The sequence below is a fragment of the Diorhabda carinulata genome, chromosome 7, assembly GCF_026250575.1.
Source record: "Diorhabda carinulata isolate Delta chromosome 7, icDioCari1.1, whole genome shotgun sequence".
NCBI lineage: Eukaryota > Metazoa > Arthropoda > Insecta > Coleoptera > Chrysomelidae > Diorhabda > Diorhabda carinulata.
Genome location: NC_079466.1, coordinates 7,705,131 through 7,723,761, shown reverse-complemented (window position 1 = coordinate 7,723,761; position 18,631 = coordinate 7,705,131). Strand labels below are relative to the sequence as shown.

At 32.6% G+C, this 18,631-nt stretch overlaps 1 long non-coding RNA gene across 1 annotated transcript; it reads right to left on the bottom strand.

Annotated features, from left to right (window-relative positions):
• Positions 1-7,100: 7,100 nt before the first annotated feature.
• Positions 7,101-11,136, bottom strand: LOC130896694 (uncharacterized). The gene is made up of 2 exons (XR_009059606.1): positions 10,961-11,136; positions 7,101-10,077 (listed from the first exon to the last, which is right to left on the bottom strand). It is a non-coding gene; the product is annotated as an uncharacterized LOC130896694 (long non-coding RNA).
• Positions 11,137-18,631: the final 7,495 nt, after the last annotated feature.

The window sequence follows — 18,631 nt, the reverse complement described above, 5'->3', positions numbered from 1 at the left end:
TGGTAGGTACTTTTTAGAGGTCATTTCGATGATTTTCAAAATTTCTGAAGAATTCCTATTCATTTTATCTGCATTGTGAGCCATGATATACTTATCGTTCTTCTTACCTTTTACCTTTAGATGTCATCCTCGTCTAAAAACAGTAAGACTATAAGAGAGTCAGGTAAGAGAAGAATGGAAGAATAGAAGAAATCTCAAAACAAGCGGGAGCATTGAAAAAGTATTTTGGAAAACCGGATAAACGTGAGTCCGAACAAAAAAGTTCGAATCAAATAGCGGAGTTTGATTATTCTCAATCATCAACATCCACCAGTACTAGTGAAAGAAACAATAAATAAATAGATTTCACACACGATGAAAGTAATAAAGCTACAAGATCATCATCAAGCAGTCTCATTCCTAGCGAAGCGGAATGTGAAGATGATCCAAGTACTTGGCTCAACATTTTGACAAAAAAATATATTGATTTATGGGTGGAACACGGTCCCATCAAGTTTGCAATTGATGAGACTGGCAGAAAATTTAGCTGGTAATATTATAACAAAACTCTAGTGAACAAGGAGAAAATAAATCCCGCGTAACTCTGCTATTCCATAAAACTAAATTGTATTTTTTGATTTGATGTAAATTATTTACAAGAGATAATTCAACACAACTTGTAAGTACTGGCTTTTCTGATTGGCGTCATTGTTCTAATTACCTCAATAAGCATGAAAATACTCTAAAACACGTTAACTCTCTAAGATAGTGGTGCGAAATAAAGACGAGGATGGAAAAAATTGTAATATTGACGCGGAACTACAAAAAGTTTACAATAGAGATAAAAAGTGATGTCGCGCTATCATTGAAAAATTTAGCAGAGGAACTAGTACGGAGTTGTATCATACAGATATTGGTAATATTTCAAAGGCAATAGAGATTTTGGTCAAATTTGATCCAGTTATTAGAGAAGCTGCAGCTCGAAGTTAAAGATATACGTGGTCAGGGTTACGATAAAGGATCGAACGTGAAGGGGAAAAAAATAGGGCTTCAGAAACGGATTCTCGATATCAATCTTAGAGCATAATAGGTGCCGTGTGCGGCTCACACCTTAAATCTCGTCATTAATGACACTGTCAGCTCCAGTGGTGAAATTTCTGGATTTTTTTATATAGTACAAGAGGTATAATTTTTTTTCTGCGACCCCATATCGATGGGATTTACTAAAAGAATACGTGAAAAGTGTAACTTTGACACCATTAAGTGAAACAAGGTGGGAAAGTCGTATCAATGCTGTTAGACCTCTAAAGCAAGACCTCAAAAACATTATTACCGCATTAAATGCCTCAATTGAAGATTACACCAGAGATGCGAATACAAAATTAAATTAAAATTTTTATGTTCAATTTTGATTTGGCATGATTTATTAGAATTAATGTTCCGAGTAATATGCTTCAAAATCCGCGGAATGCATTGAATGCAACTGTTTAATGAAATAACTTCATTCAAAGATATTTTTCCAGGTAAGAAAAGCCAATTGAGGTATTAGAAATCATAGTCAAAAATGATCTCACTTCCTGTTTTCCTAATTTTGTTCTAACAATAAGAATTTTTTAACCTTACCTGTTTCTGTGGCTTCAGGAGAAAGAAGTTTCAGCAAATTAAAAATTATTAAAAATTACTTGAGAAATTATATGAGACAAGAAAGGCTTTCAAATTTCGCCCTCTATATTGAATCCAAAATATGTGAAAAAATAGATTTTATGGAAATTATTGATAAATTTGCCACTCAGAAAGCCAAAAAGGTTATTTTATAATTAGGTAATTATAATGATTACGTACCTAGAAAACTGTAGAAAACTGATTTATATACTTTTCGTTGAGTGTTGAGTTGTTACTTTTTTATGCAAGCGATATTATTGTTTGTGTTTTTATTTTGATAAAGTATTTTGTTGATATTAACCTATTTATAAGGTGGTCAAGTCAAATTTTATTTGCATTTTTACTCATGAGTCATATCTTAGACTTATTTCACACACAACGATTGTGACGCCCGAATACGATAAAAATACGTAACTATCTAATCTATTTTTTCCTAAAAACTGAAAAATGACAAAACTGCACTCTAACTATCAATTTAAAGACATTTGACCTTTACAGCAAAAAATTTCGCCAGCGGCGCTTTCCTTTTCTGTTACTCCCGCGCCACGGATTACTCGCACAAAGCTGTATACGCACTGAGTATGTCCAAAATCGTTATGTATGAAATAGACGTTATACAGGTATATGAGTTTAAGAGTTTATAACGTCAACGTTAAATATCAGTCAAAATAAGAAAAAAACCTCTGGAGGGGCGGCACATCTGGTATTTGCACGCGGGCGGCCAATACCCTAGGATCGGCCCTGGCTGGTGATTATACTTCACAAAAAGTCGAAGCGAGTTGATCACACACTACTGTTGGTTTAATCCACGAAAGTCATAGAAAGTTATCGCACGAAAATGTTTGTGATTTAATTAAATTTTTAGACCAAGATATATCTGTAAACAACTCAAATAGCACTCGTATAACAACACGTTCAGATTACGTTCACCGTTAAAAAGGTCAAACTTTATGATGCAAATGTCAGATTTGACATATTCACATCAGTGTCGCCATTTCTCAAAACTTAAGTAGTAACATTAAGAGTCACAGAGCCTACTGACGGCCCTTGATCTTGACTCTACTTTAGAGTAGCAGACCTGATTGAAAGATACGGGTACTTCAATTGTAACATTTCCAGCGTATCTATACTGGTTACTTCGATCTTTAAAAAGTATCTATATTCGATAGAGTGGTGATATTTCTGTGGAACAGTTGAATTTCCAATGGTATAATCTACAATCTATTATATAAAATAACGGAAATCAAAGGTTGTTTTCACTTACAAAATTACATTGACATCTGCCCAACTATCTTTTAACTTATTACCATAAAATTGTAATTAAGTAACTGACCGTTTCAGTAAAAATGACGTAGCTAGATATACAACTATATACCGCTATTTTTTGTAGTTTATACAAGGACAGAAGGAATTATCCTCTCTAATATATGTATAAAAAGCAACGTTTAAGAGAAAAAAAATAGAAATATGTATTTGAATCACGTTTCACAGTGAACATTATTAATACAAGGAGATTTTACTAACATTTTCTCTGAAAAATATCGAATTTGTTTTAAGTTCAAAGTACCTAAATTTGAAATTTGTATGAAATATGCAAAATTATGTGTAGATATTGATAAAGAATTAATATATGCAGCTAAAAGAACATCTTTTTATAAATAGGCCAAGATAAAATATAAAAATATTTGGTGAACTATGGAAACTATTAAGATGAATAACAAAAAGAACGTTGTAAGATGGCAAAACTTTCAAAAAATATAGCTTTTATAATAACTAACCATCCTTAACTTTAACATATTCTCTAATAAAATGGCTTTCGCATTTACTAAAGCACAATTGAGCTGTTAGGCATCCACTCTTACTGAATCTCTATCAATGGGTGCGAAATAGAACAATCGAAAACAGTATGTCATTTGGACATTCGTATTTCACGTCCTCGATACTGGCGCGTAGTCCTCTTCTTTTACCCCTAGTTCTGTTCTATTCTATACACCCTTATTGTCTTAGAATTTTGTGTACAGTTAGCTGCCATAGGTAGAGCCCACCTTACCTTGTTCGGTAAAAAAGCTTTAATTTAAGTGATTCTTTGCTTTCATTAGAGGTATCACCAATGAATAACTTGTCCAAAAAGTACAAATACTGTGCTAGAAGCATTCGTCTTTTGATGATGTATGTTTTTTCGATTTTTTGATTCTATGTTTTCAGCTCTTTCAAACTCTTGCATTCATTATATTCAGCATTTTTTTTTGGTTTCGCTTCACTGTATCGTTTCTCTTAAGTGGTTATGATCTCTTCGCAGCTTTGGCATTTTGCAGGTAATACTCTGCCTATAGTAGTACTTGTAGCACTTGTACACTTTCGCAGTGTTTATTACCGTCATTTTCGTGTCGTCAGATGCCACTTTTTCCGATTGTTATCCCCCTTATCTTATCTGAAGAATATTTTGTGATATCTGTTGCTTTTGAAATACGTGTTTTTCAAAAGAGTTAAAATATTATATTTAGATGACACAATTAATCTCCACTAAATATATTTCCAATACCATTTCTCCCATATTTTCCCCCCATTTAATGGGTGCTTTCGTTAATTCCATTGATGTATTGACCAAACCACAAGAGTCTCAGCTCTTACTCTTTTTTGAATATCATCAATCATTTATTCACTTCTTTTGAACCTTAAAAACATAATCAATAGCGGGTGAACATTGGTGGAATGTTATTTGTGAGATTATATACATACATATATATATATATATATATATATATATATATATATATATATATATATATATATATATATATATATATATAAGACAATTTCCAATATATCTGTGGTTTTGGTGACACAGTCAATCAAACACAATTGTGTTTCTCTGTAAGAAAAGCGATTTATTGTTATTAACATGTAAACTAAAAATTACATGAAACAAAAGTATGCACCTATTTAGTACTAAACAAATATTTCATACCTGTAAGAAAAGAAACGACATTTAATGTTATTATTAACAATGTCTGTTCCAAAATCACAAATTAAAATAAACTTAAAAATGAAATTGTTTTCCAGCACACAATCACACAACCCGACATTCGAGGTTATGCCCTGCTTCCCATCGATGACAGTGACAGATCATCTGTCACAAACGGACTTTATGTGACGTACGGCAAAATAACACGCAAAAGAAAATTATATTTTTCTTTACATATATATATATATATATATATATATATATATATATATATATATATATATATATATATATATATATATATAATATTATATTTTGATAAAGGCGAAACGTCAATTGTGTAAATAAATGTATAACAGTAATAAACTTTTACTCACAATATTGTTACACATTTATACATATTTCTTATATTGTATTTGACCAAATAATGAATACAAAAGTATTCTAAAGCTCGGAAAATATATTAAAGTTAGTCCACTTTGGTGTTTCATTGCCATATTCCTAATAAGAATCCTCATATATATATATATATATATATATATATATATATATATATATACAAAAGAACTAGTTTATTATCAAGAGAAGGGTGGGGGTAGGGAGGATAGGGTGGTTATTCGTTCATTAGTAAGAAGTGATCCGATTCCGTGGTTTCAATCTAACTACTCCATGCAACAAATCACCTCTTTTTTTCGGTTGTTTCCAAGGCCTCAATCTGCCTACTCCTTGGGATTTCACCGATGAAATGGAAAGCATTAAGAACACTGTTGACAGTAACACAATAACTGCTGGTCTTGAGCTAACTCCTGAACCTTGTAATTATAGGGGACCTGTTGGAGTGTTTTAGGGTTTTGGCGTGCGTGGGAAGTACATTATTCGCGGGAGGGGTAATAAATGTGTTTTAGAGGAAATCTTGTTATAGGCCGAAATGGCATTGGAACGAAGTGGGTGAAGCAGGTGCTTCCAAATTGTCGGCAATCTCTGGCTATCGTTTCTTGTGTTCAGATAGTTTGGACGTTTCTCTATAATCCTGGACTTGGAGGAGCGGAGTGGGGCGATAGTTTTGGTTTTATTGAAATCGATTGTGTGTCCAGTATGGACACGATGCTGGGCAAGGGTGGAGGAAATACCGGAATTAGTGACAGACAGTGCTTCTTGGCTCTGGCGGAAATACGTCGATTTGTCTGGCCAATATAGGAACAAGAGCAATCTGAGCAGGAGATTTCATACACTCCATAGTGTTCATTGGGCACGTTGCCTTTGACGGTTCTGATTGGATGGGAGAGAGTCTGATTGGGTTTGAAGATTCTGCAAATTTCGTGTGTTACACCTTTGATGTAAGGAAGGGACACCCTCAGTTGATCTTTCAAACCAGTGGAGAAGGATGGAGGAGTTGGAGATGAAAATTTGTGGATGCTCCTAGAAATTTGGGATTTGTTGTAACCAATTTGAATCAAAGTTTGTCTCAAAAAATTGATTTCAGATGGTCGACAGGAATTGTCACTCAACGAGATGGATTATGATACGAGTGGATCAATGTAGTTAAGTTGAGCCGGATGCTGATGGGATTGAGCGTTAAGGAAACGATTGGTATGAGTGGGTTTGCGATATACTTCGAGTAACTTAGATTACTACGGTAAAAAATAGCACAAAACACAGCACTCCCAAATAAAGCATCGAAGCCACTATACGAATGTGCGTCTAAATACAAACTCACACGTGTCAGAGAGGTCACGTGCTAAGGCGAACGCATCCACTATACATTGAGGGAGATGGGAGGGAGGAAAAGAGAAGTTATTGTTTCATTCATGACGCGCTTAACTTGTAATGCCACGCTTATGAAATGCAAAAATTTATTGATATTTGAGTCGCTTGCGCTATCCCAATGTGGAAGATTTTAACGGTTTTAATTTTTTTTTGTTAATTTCATCACTTTTGATAAATGATTTTCACTATAGTAGTTTAACATATCGTTGACTAAGTATTGTGAAAAAAGTTGCAAAATGATTTGATTTTCGAAAAAAATCGAAATTTTGAGGACAATGCGCTAGCTGAGGATTAAATATTTTTTTTAAACTTGCTTTTTATTTACCTATCCCAAAGACAAGTTTTCCGCTGTATAGCATTGTAAAAAAGAAAAATTCGTTTTCGTTTTTTTCGGCCCATCATATATATATATATATATATATATATATATATATATATGTATGTCTGTGTCTGTGTGTGTAGCCCAATGAATATAAAATTACATTTATGTTTGTATATAAAATTTCGTATCCATAATTGCTTAATAAAGGAAAAACCGTTACCAAGTAAACTTTTACCGGTAAATATAAAAATATTCTTTGATTAACTTTTTTATTATCTATCTATCTTTAAGTACGAAAATACAAATCTTTGTTAGTTAAAATCATTACGCGACCTATGAATTTATTAGCGCTTTCGTTATTGCTAATTTGAAAAAATATAAAACTTATAATATGGAAGAACGGTATATATTGAATTCCAAGAAATAATTTTATTCACCTAAGAGTTTTTATTTACATACATAACGTTGCTATGATGCCGACTAACATAAATTTAATGAGATTTATTTGAATTTTTAAATAATATTTTGTAATAACCTATCAGCATAACAAATATACAGTGGATAAAATTGATCTGTACTCTGACGTAAGTAACAGTCAACATAAACCGATAATAAAAACAACAGGTCCAGTGAACATTTTAAAAAATATTTGTATTATTGATGTCATATATCATGGAAGTATAAAAGTAATCCCTTGGAGGGTAGAGTGAAGCCTAAAGTATGATCAGCTTATAGTGAGATATAACAGCGTATTAGTCTTGATCAAGTGTTCGTTTAGATCACATCTTATAAAAAGACATTTCATGTTCAGTTTTCAGATAGTTGGAGACAAAACTTATTTAAAATTTAGCACGGAGTAGTATTTTTGTGTTCAAATGATAAGATAAAATTTGACTTGTATAACAATACAAAAATACCTGAATCTAAGTTTTTATACATTAGGTAGACAAAATTTTGATCACAGTGCTCTTAGGCTACCAGATTATCATACAAATATTGATTTCATTGTTTGTGTGCATTTTATATAGTATTGAAATATAAATACCACATTTCGAATATGCATACATCGAATCTTTTGTTTGTGTCACGATTAGAATAGAAAACTATTGTCAATTCACCTTCAAATATGATTTTAAACGATGATGAAGTTATTTCCATCACCGATAGTGAATCTATACAAAATTTATATTCTCTGAATTAGGCAACGTCTCTATTTGAACATAATGTAACTTCCAACTATCAGATCCTGAATTTAGATGCTTAGCTGCTTTGCAAAAAGCAAAAACTGCATTGAAAGAAAATAATTATCCGGAAAAAATGATAAATAACATATTCAGGAAAAGGAGAAACAGATACTACAATCAATTTAAAAACAAAACAGAAACGAAACATCAAAACATAAAACATTTTTCATTACCATATGTACAAGGACTTTCCCAGAATTATCGAATTATTTCAATAAATATGATATTAGTATAAGTCATGAAGGAGATACATTATCCAAATATTTCACTAAAAAAAAACACCAAAAAACAAAAGAAGTAATATTATATATCAAGTGCCTTGTACTAATTGTGACGTTGTCTATATAGGGCAAACATCTCAGTACTTAGAAAATAGAGTAAGAGGTCATTAATACGATAAAAAAATTGAACTTCATTAAAGAACCATAAAATATCAAAAAAACAAATTCAATTATTAAGATTAAAAATTCTTGAAACGGAATCTAATACACGTAAAAGTAAATTTTTAGAAATGGTTCACATTCATAAGAACGAAAAAGCTATAAATGATAAAAAAGATTTATATAATTTAAGTAAAATTTATAGCTCTATTTTGTAAATTCTATTAAAACTACAAATAATTTAATTGATTACTACTATATATTTGAGATTTAGGGACCAAGGAAAAATCAATTTTTCTTATTAGAACAAAGTTCTAAGTTGATTTTATCTTTATTTTGATATTCATGATAAAGGTGATCTATAGATCAATATAAATAAGCAAATTGTCAGTGTCAGCGGTTTCTTGCGTAAATAAATGTATAACAGTAATAAACTTTTACTTACAATATTGTTACACATTTATATATATTTCTTATATTTTATTTGACCAGATAATGAATACATGAGTATTCGAAAGCTCAGAAAATATATTAAAGTTAGTTCACTTTGGTATTTCATTGCCACGTTCCCAATAAGAAACCATTCATAATATAGCTGGCAAAGAATTCGTTCACTTCACCAAGAAAATGGCTCCTAAGCTTAGTAAATATATTCAATTTTCAGGATTTTATTTAGAGATACTTTCAGCTATATCTTTCACGAGTAGTGTGGTCTCCGTTTTACCCCTTTAGCGCAATTTCCATTATTTTAGAAAAATAAAATCATCAAATTCGAAATCAAAATCGAATACACTGTTTACATCATCACTACACCAACATTCACAATTACACTGTCTGACACGCGTTTATCAGTTTTCCTTCAGTCTCTGAAGACGATAACTTGGTTATCGAAACGTGTAAACACTGTATTCAGTATGAATATAACCAACGGTTCCAGAAATACCAACTTACACTTGATGCCACTAAAAGTTTGGTGTGGTGATGATAATTATAGATAAACGTTTGTTACTCCACTAAATTCACATTCCGTACAAATTATTAATCTGTTTTTTCTGCATGTCTTAGTCTATTAAAAAGTTCTTTATTTCCTAGGCTATTCTTGACAACATTTATTAGTCCCAAAATCAATTTAAATCAAGCACAGGAGAAAAGTTTATTAACGAAAAAATCAGAAGTCCGTATAAAAAAAACGTATGCTGTATTTATATCTTGGTGCAATAAGAAACAAGTAAAGTATTATTTAATGAATAGCCTAATTGCTAGTTTATGACCAAAATACTCAATGCTTAAATCGACACTGAATTTAAAAAATAACAGCATAAACAAATTTAATGGATTAATAGTGGTTATCAAGAGGAAAAAACAACAATATATAAGAAGTCGAAAGTTCTCGACAAAGAACATATACAATCATTTATTTCTGATGCTTCTGACAATCTGTTTTTTGTAACAAAGATAAAAGTTGAAATTTCAATAGTTGAAAAGATTTAGGGTCAAAATATCTAGTTGAAGCATATAAAATACACACAAACAGGATATTTACCATAGCATGCGAATAACATACTTTTCTATAAAAATGGTATATTTTTTACGCAGCCAATTAGTGTAAATACTTTTTCGAAGAAGCCGCTTCTTTAAAATTGCAGCAGCCGCATCTATATACGGGACATTGTTTCCTGCATTCTTCTCCCTCGGCTCTTTCAGACAGCGGTGCAGATTTTTCAGCTATTAAACGACTTGGAGGTTGGAAATCCACTGCTGTGGCAGAAGGATATATTACAAAATAAAGTTAATACAGCCAAAAAAATTCTTTTATTCTATTATTATTATTATATTCTAAAGCTCCAGCACTATTGCTAAAAAGCTATTATAAGAAGATCAGTATATAGGGAAACTAATGAACTACCAATTGCGTGCAAATTGAACAATAAAATTATGTGGTTGATGCAATATAAAAATCCAAAACCTTCCACAATCATCGCAAATAATATCTATGAAATTGTGACAAGTTTTGTTAAACAGCTACTCTTAAAAGAAAAACGTGTTTTAATTTCCGGTTATGGGTACAAAATATAATAATAAGTCTAAATATATATATATATATAACTAGGGCAAAACATTATTTCCTTTTTAATAAATATCATAAAACTTTAACGAGTTGAAGCTTATCACGAGATAAAATGATTTCTAACCACAAACCGTGAAATATTTTAAGGTCCATTACACACTTAAGACAATCACCAGATAAAATGCTAGTAACAACTATGTGGTCATTCAAATAAGAAGTAGTAATACACAATAAATCATTGATTATTCTAGGTTTGAAGCTTAACACAGTTCTTCTATCTGTTACATTCCAAACATAATATTCTTTATTTTTGGTGTTGCTTTTAGAGTGTCAAATTATTTTTGATTTTTCTGTGAATTATAAGTAAATGTTTTAAATGATAACCTTTTGTTAATGATATGTCCTATTTGTAAAACAGTCACAAAAATAAGTAAAACGATTATGGGTCTGGAACACTGATGAATTAGATTATTTTGATGAATCTCTTTCCTACACTTTTATTCCTTACAATCTGGAATGTTGAAGTTAGAATGTATATTGTTGATATTACTATGATAGCTAATAATTACTCACAGTTTCCGATTTAAAACTTCCAATTTAATCACGATCGTTATATTTGTCGTCCACATACAACAGCAGAATCCTATCAGTTCAGGTATCACTTTATTCCAAAGCGGAGTAATGAGAAGTTATCAGTTTTTGTAGTCAAAGAACGTGAAACATACTGAAATTAACAACACGAGGAAAGTGATTTATCTCTTAACTGCGTATTATCTGAAAAGAGGGGGCAATAATAGTGCTAGTATAATGATGTTAGTCAATGAACAGAAACAAAAAACGGGTTAGGGTTCAAGACTCTGGAATACTCTATTATTTAACACCGACTTTCATAGAAAAGCGACCTGAACAATAAGAATAACAATAAGAAAAAATATTTTTCATCAATGAAATTATTCGTAGGGTTTAGTTTAATTCTCTTATATTATATGCAATTATGTTCAATGTTATAGTAAGTAGGCATTATTCCATTATATTGATAACGATGCTCAAATTTCAACATATCTTAGTAAAAGTATTGTCCCTGCTCTTATGAATATTCCCTTTGTCAACATTGAAATGATCTAAGTGTTCATGTAACATATGTGTACTTTAGGGACATTCTGCAACCCATGAACTTTAAATAAGCAAATTTTATGAACGCGCTCTTCAAAATTTGCAGTCACGACAAGCTTTTTCGTAGGCTTTCAATAGCTTTTGAAATTCTTCACTGGTCATTATTTTCCTTATTTGTGGACAGACGAAAATATCAGCATTCACTTTAGATTCTGACCTCTCTGACTCTTCGGGTATTCAAAAGCTTCAGAGTATTGACAAAGAGACTTCACGAATTGCTTCTTGAGACTTAATTTTATATGCAACAGAGGCAACTAAATAGGAACGGCCTTCATAGTCAATTCATTCTTGACATCATGGTCTCCTCTCTGAAATTCAAATCACTTAAGCCTTGAGTTGTAGTGAAGAGCGTATGTTCTACCATCCCTAACTTTATATAATGAGCCTCAGACACATACAAACGGAAATTTATTTCTATTATAATAATGGACTGAAGTAGAACACTTATTTCAGTGATTTAGCTATAAATGTAGCAAAAAGTATGTACTCACCCATTTTAGACAAAGTTACCTGCTATTCCCCGCATACTTTATTTACTATTACTAAAAACTCTATTGAGTTATAGTTGTAGACAATTAGAAAATATTCATTTTAACAAACCAAAAAAAATTTTTTGTTAAAGACTTTCAATTCATATCCCACTGTATGTCCACAGAATCGTAAACTTCCTTATTGCCTATTTGTGACATTAATTATCTATTGTGAATATTGAATGTTTCATTTTTACCCATAGTTTACTGCTTCCATACAATCTCTACATCTAAGAGTATCTAATTACATAACTGAACTTATTTTGTGAGGTCGATAAATTCTATTGTGTTGAATTGCGCTAGGATTTTTTATATAAAAATGTCACATAATTTAGTTGAACTAATTAGATAACAGATGATTAGGAAACAATGCTATGTAGAAAGATTAATCTCATGTGGGATGAGACACATCGGAAAAAAATATACCCTGTTTGTTATATAAACCGTAAATTTGGTATAAATATCGGTTATTAGAGTTTCACATCTATTTTTTTCTTGCCGTTCTCAAATCTCGAGAAGTGATATTGAGAAAAAATATGATGTACACTAGGGCTTCGGTAATCCGGAGAGGCAAAAACAAGACCCTTTCCGGATTATAGTACGCCATATTTAATGATAAATACATGTTTAACATAAGTTTCTTTAATCAATTTTTCACATTAAAGTATAAAGAAAAAAATATACATGTTCAAAATTACAAACATGTGAGAAAAACAGTGAGTTAAAATAAAACAACATTTATTTTTTCTTGAAAAAGTCTGTAATACTCGTCTCATTTTCGAACTTCATTCCAAAAGCCCGGTCTCTAAGTCGACAGGGAAGCTTAACTTCGTGACTATCAAATTCGTTATCTTCAGCCCATTTAAAAGCAATATTTAAAGATCCTACTGCCTCTAAATTACCACACTTTTCTGGAGTAAAGGACTTCAACATTATTGTCCTTATTTTGCTCACATATATCCTCAACAGTTAACACTTGATATCTTTGTAACCTAATTTCGGCACAACCACCAGCAGCCCATTCTTGAGCTTCTGTCTCACTTATTTGAGGATCAATGGAGCCCCTCAACCTATTACAAATCTGTGCTAAAGGCACATCATCTTCTTGTTCGTCATTATGACTAAGAAATCCAGGGTGCAAATTCCTTCATGATTTGTTAATTAACGATGCCTTAATATTGGCTCAGCAATTAGCGAAAAGAAAAACTGTGTCCTTTAATGTTATCGATTTTAATGTCTTCATGAAATTCTCAGATCATAAGACAGTCAATCAAAAGTGATTTGTGGTAATTTAACTCCACATTTTGTATAACGATGTAATCCATTGATTGTATAGACGCCGTGGTATTAGTTGGCAGGACCATTGCAAAAATTTTCCGTCTTCAGAGACAAGTTCATCTGCTGATGAATACTCAGGACAATTATCCAACAGACAAATTATCCGAGAGAACGAATTCCGTTTTAAACCACTCAAGAAACAAGTCCTTCGTTACGTAAGCATTTTTTTGTGCAGGATAACAAACGGGAAGAAGTATTGATTTAAATGTACAACAAGAAATTGAAATTTATGGGTTCCAGCCGCACTTGCACAAGATATGAATGTCACCCTCAACTTCATCATTTTCCTTCCGAAAGCCGACTGCTCATTGCCGGAAGCTGAAGTATGATCTGGCAATAATCGTCAGTATAAATCAAATTCGTCAGTATTATAAACCTCTTCCGTTGTTAAATTTTTTTATCTAATAACTTTCTGTAACTCTAGTAGTTGGAATGGTCCGATAGCGGCTTCATCATTTGACATTTTTTCACCAGCTATTTTTAAACGTCTCATTCCGTGGCGTTTTTTTCTAACCATCCTTCCATCCATTATTTGCATTAAACCTGATATTGGAATTTGTAATCTGGCAATGAAAAAAATGAGCAATCGCCTTTGTTGCAAAAACCACGTAAACAAAGCATCTTTTAAAACCACGTTCTGTTAGGGTAGCAAACATCAGGATTTTGTCTTTGTTTTTCTTTATGCCACCAACAGTAGACCTGACTATACCCAGCAATGACAGAGTAGCTCTCACCTTTATCTAACATTTCTATAATCCACAATTTGTCTGTTAATGTTTAAAGTTGAATGTTTACATGGCGGCGCCATGATATTATGAGAGCGCAAAATTAATATCATATGTACTACACGAAATGCGATAAACAAAAAACTGACGACGCATTGGCTTATAGGAGTTCGCACCTACAACCGCCCGCCTTCCCCGCGCAGCCCATTGCCCGGCCGAATTACAACGATCACCGAACAAGCAGGAATCCGAATTACCAAGGCCCTACTGTAATTCTACTTACACAAAAGTGAAGGTGTGTAATAGGATTTGGTCTTTTATTTCTCCACATTAAACCATTTGAAAATGTATGGATAATAAAAAATGCCCATATTGTAACGTTTTCTTTTCTTCAAACTATTTCTAACGGTGGATGAGTTTATACACTCTTACTTACTTATTCAATTTACACTAGACTTCACTTATTCATACAATTTATTTAAATTTACCAGTTACTTATTACTACTTTTATCCGTACAGACTTCAGCCTATAAACAAACTAGTATTTAGAGTCAGAAGAAGTTCTGGAATAATTCTAGGACGAGAACAATCAAACAAATTAATAAAAAAGGAATTGGTTAAAAAACAATACAAAATAATCCGCGCTGTGACAATAACACGTAAACAGCCTTTTTTAGAAGTGGCATATTCGCCAAACTTTAGACTCTTCCATCATAACCGGATAGGACCGGCTTCACGGCTCCTCTCATGGACGAGCTCGTAACTATATTTTGAAATTATTTCGAACTATACAAAGTGTTGTATAACTCCTTAAAATTATCTTGAACTATACAAAATGTTGCATAACTCCGCTATAAACCAAACATGATTTTTCAAATGAAAACTTCTGTATATTATACCGATTCTGCTCATAGTTTTTTGGAACTTTTGATATAACGTGTTGTTACGTTATACGTCTTTTTGAGATGTATATACACGTTTATGTGAAAATCGTACGTGAATCACGATCTATATTTTATTTGGTCGAACAAAGTTTTGCAGCAATACCTAAGTATTTTATAATGTAACAATTTTTATTGAGCATTCCTCTCACCCAAGGATAATCAAAAGAGGACTATTTTGTAATATTACACCAGTAGAGTGGAGAATTTCATCCGAAAAACATGTTCCTAATAAAGCAAAAAAACGTTTTAGGCCAATTAGTTGATGGCTACAGTCTTGTAGGACTACATATTTATGAATTATTAAAAAAAAATGAAATCAATTACTGGCCAAGATGATGCTGATTTTCTAACATATTTATTGCCTCATCCGCTATATTTCTTCGATCTGACACCCTCCGATCTCTTTCTATACCAAAACTTGGAAAGAACCCTTTGCGGAAAGCAATTTTAGACATATTATGAAAAGGTGATGGTAGAAACAAATCAATCAATCAATTTTTGGATTGATCAAAATAAATGGATTCAAACCATTGTATCATATAGAGAAAGTGACGTGATATAATAACCTGACAACAAAAATATTTGGGATATATAGTAAAAAAATTTAGAGCCATTTTAACATTATAACATTTTTTTCCATATACAATTGCCAACGTAGAAGAAGAGGAGATTACTTTCATTGCAATGGCTAAATCTGACAATAGCCTGAGTATAAAATAGGCTACTTTATTCTATCACGGTTGTAATAAATAAAATAATAAGTCCCCCGATAAGGGCCTCCAAAAAAATTATTCCCTTTCCTCTAAGGATTGTTAGTTAAAATTAATTTCTACTGTCAGTGTTGTATTCGGACCCAAACTGGAGCTGTTTGGAATCATCAGTTTTAATTTTTTTACGCTATTTTGGTATCTATAAAATATAGAAATTTCACCCCGTCTGTCATATGGATATTCATTAAAATAAGAAATCACTGTATTTTCAGGATACCTTAACCCTGGAAAACACATACACACTGTATTTCTTTCACATCAAAGTAACAATGAATTATTTTGAAATAATTAGTATAGTAGATAAAATGACAAAGAAATTTCAGGGTTAAGAAAAATAATACTAATCTTTTTTCTTGTCGTGAAATATAAATGGGTTAAAGATGAATCGGTGTTTTCCAGAAGAGCAGGGAACGGAGTCGCTAAGGAAAGGTACAACAATAGTCCTCATCCAATGAGATCGTGTATGGAATGGTTTGAGCAGTTGTTTTCTTCGGATGTCATTGCTCTCATAAAAACCCAAAGTAATCTATATGCTCTGACCCAAAATCACGAATTGAAAGTTACTGATGACGAAATCAAAGTGTTTGTAGGTATTTTGCTGCTCACTGGATACCTATCGCCTACCTATATGCGCATGTTTTGGGAAACCCAGTCAGACACTTACAATGCCCTTGTTGCCCAATCCGTTTAAATTTTTTGAAATTTCGAAGTATTTACATTTGGCTAATAATGCGAATTTGCGACCAAACGACAAGTTTTCCAAGGTGAGGGACTACTTGAATTTCTTGGACTCCAGCTTCAGAGAAGGCTTCAATGCCATTGGGACATCACACCTTTCAATTGATGAAACAATGGTCCGATAATATGGTAAGCACTCCTCAAAGCAGCACATTCATGGTAAACCCACAAAATTTGCATACAAGCTTTGGTCCCTCGCCACGCCATCGGGATATTTAGTGACCTTCACACCTTACGAAGGATCCGCCAATGCTCCTTTGTCCTTTGCCAGTTTGGCCTGGCTGGGGCCATTGTACTGGAGCTAACTTCACGACTTGCAGAAGAATTTGGGCCGTACAATGTGTACTTTGACAGATTCTTTAGTGGAGTAAAATTGGTAGAGGAATTGGCGAAAAGAAACATTGGAGGGACAGGGACAATTCTTGAGAACAGAACTTTGAAATGCCCCTTGGAGGAGTCAAAATCTTTGTCGAAGAAAGGACGTGGTGCAATACAGAAATATTCAAGACATTATCCTCACAAAATGGAACGACAATAATATTGTCACCATGATTTCCAATTGCCATGGGCTAAACCCTTTCACAAAAGTAGAGAGAATCGGCAAAATTGACAATAAAAAGATTAAAGTGAGCGTGTCATGTCCGAACATAACAATAAAGTACAACACATATATGGGAGGTGTCGACCGATTTGACCAGAATTTGGATTCACTACGAATCACGTTGAAGGGCAAGAAATGGTGGTCCAAGCTTTTTACATTCGACATTGACGGCGCTTGCCAAAATGCATGGATTTTGAAACGCCAAGTGGAAGGCCACCCCAAACTCTCATACTGTGAATTCCGACGAGCAGTTGTGCAGGACTGGCTGTACAAATTCGGAGTGCCCCCTAAAATAAAGCGTGCGATATCTATGCTCCCTCTTCATCAATGAGTGGTACTCCAGACGAATTTCTCCATGTCCTCGAAAACTGCGAAGAGCATCGTCGTTGTGCACAATGCCATAAACGAACATTCATTGTTCACATATATTCCATTCGAAAAAATAAGTTTTGATTTTTTGTTTTAGTTAATGAGTTCTTTCTAAAAAATAAATAAATAAATTTCAATGGAAAACTGACTAGCTGTACTCGATTTCGCACCCTGCATCAAGGAGTTACCCACCCACATGTGACATACTTAAAGGTTACTTTCTCCGAAAGATTTTTTCAACCAAATTGCTATAAAAGTATTCTATTGGAGGGCAAATAAACGTGAAAATAAGAAAACATTTGAAAAAAATCGTCCAGGGCGTTCTCAGGAATTAACGGGTTAAATCCTAAATATTCATAGCTTACAATATTGTTGTACTAGAATAGAGGCAAAACTAAATCGATTCGATCCGATACTTCACTTCCCTAGCGCTAAATTAATTCACTTGCTAAAGCTATTCCATTTATTAATCTGTTTTAGTGCAAATCATCAAATAAATAATCTCTATTATAAAAATATAGACTGAATATATAACATCCAGGCCTAAAGTTTAGTATTTAAATTCCTTCACTTGTGACTTTGGTACAATGTAGAAACAAATTTATATCCAATATGCAGGATGATAGAACGGATGAAGTACTTTTCAAAGATGTTTTATGATCAGTGAATGTCAGTAATTTTTCTGCTTCTTCAGTTAGGTCCAAATCACCTTCTTCGTCACAGCGTCTGTATCCGTAATTCTCGGTGGACTCTTCCACTATGAAGTTGATTTCTTGTTGTGCAAACTATCGCAGCTTCATCAACAGTCAACTTCTTTCAATTTTAAATAGTATGGAAACACTTTGAAAAATATTTCGAATTTTAATATAGAACCAAAATTTTTTAGGTCCAACCAAGAGCAATACTGTAAAACATCTACGGAAGATAATCCTTCAATACTCTACTTCAATCCTTGCAGAGTCTAAGATATAATTTTGAGATGTTCAACTGTTAAATCTCTCATGTTTTTGCCAGGTATTAATTGTTTTGCGTCTTTTCTTTTTCTTAAAACTCAAG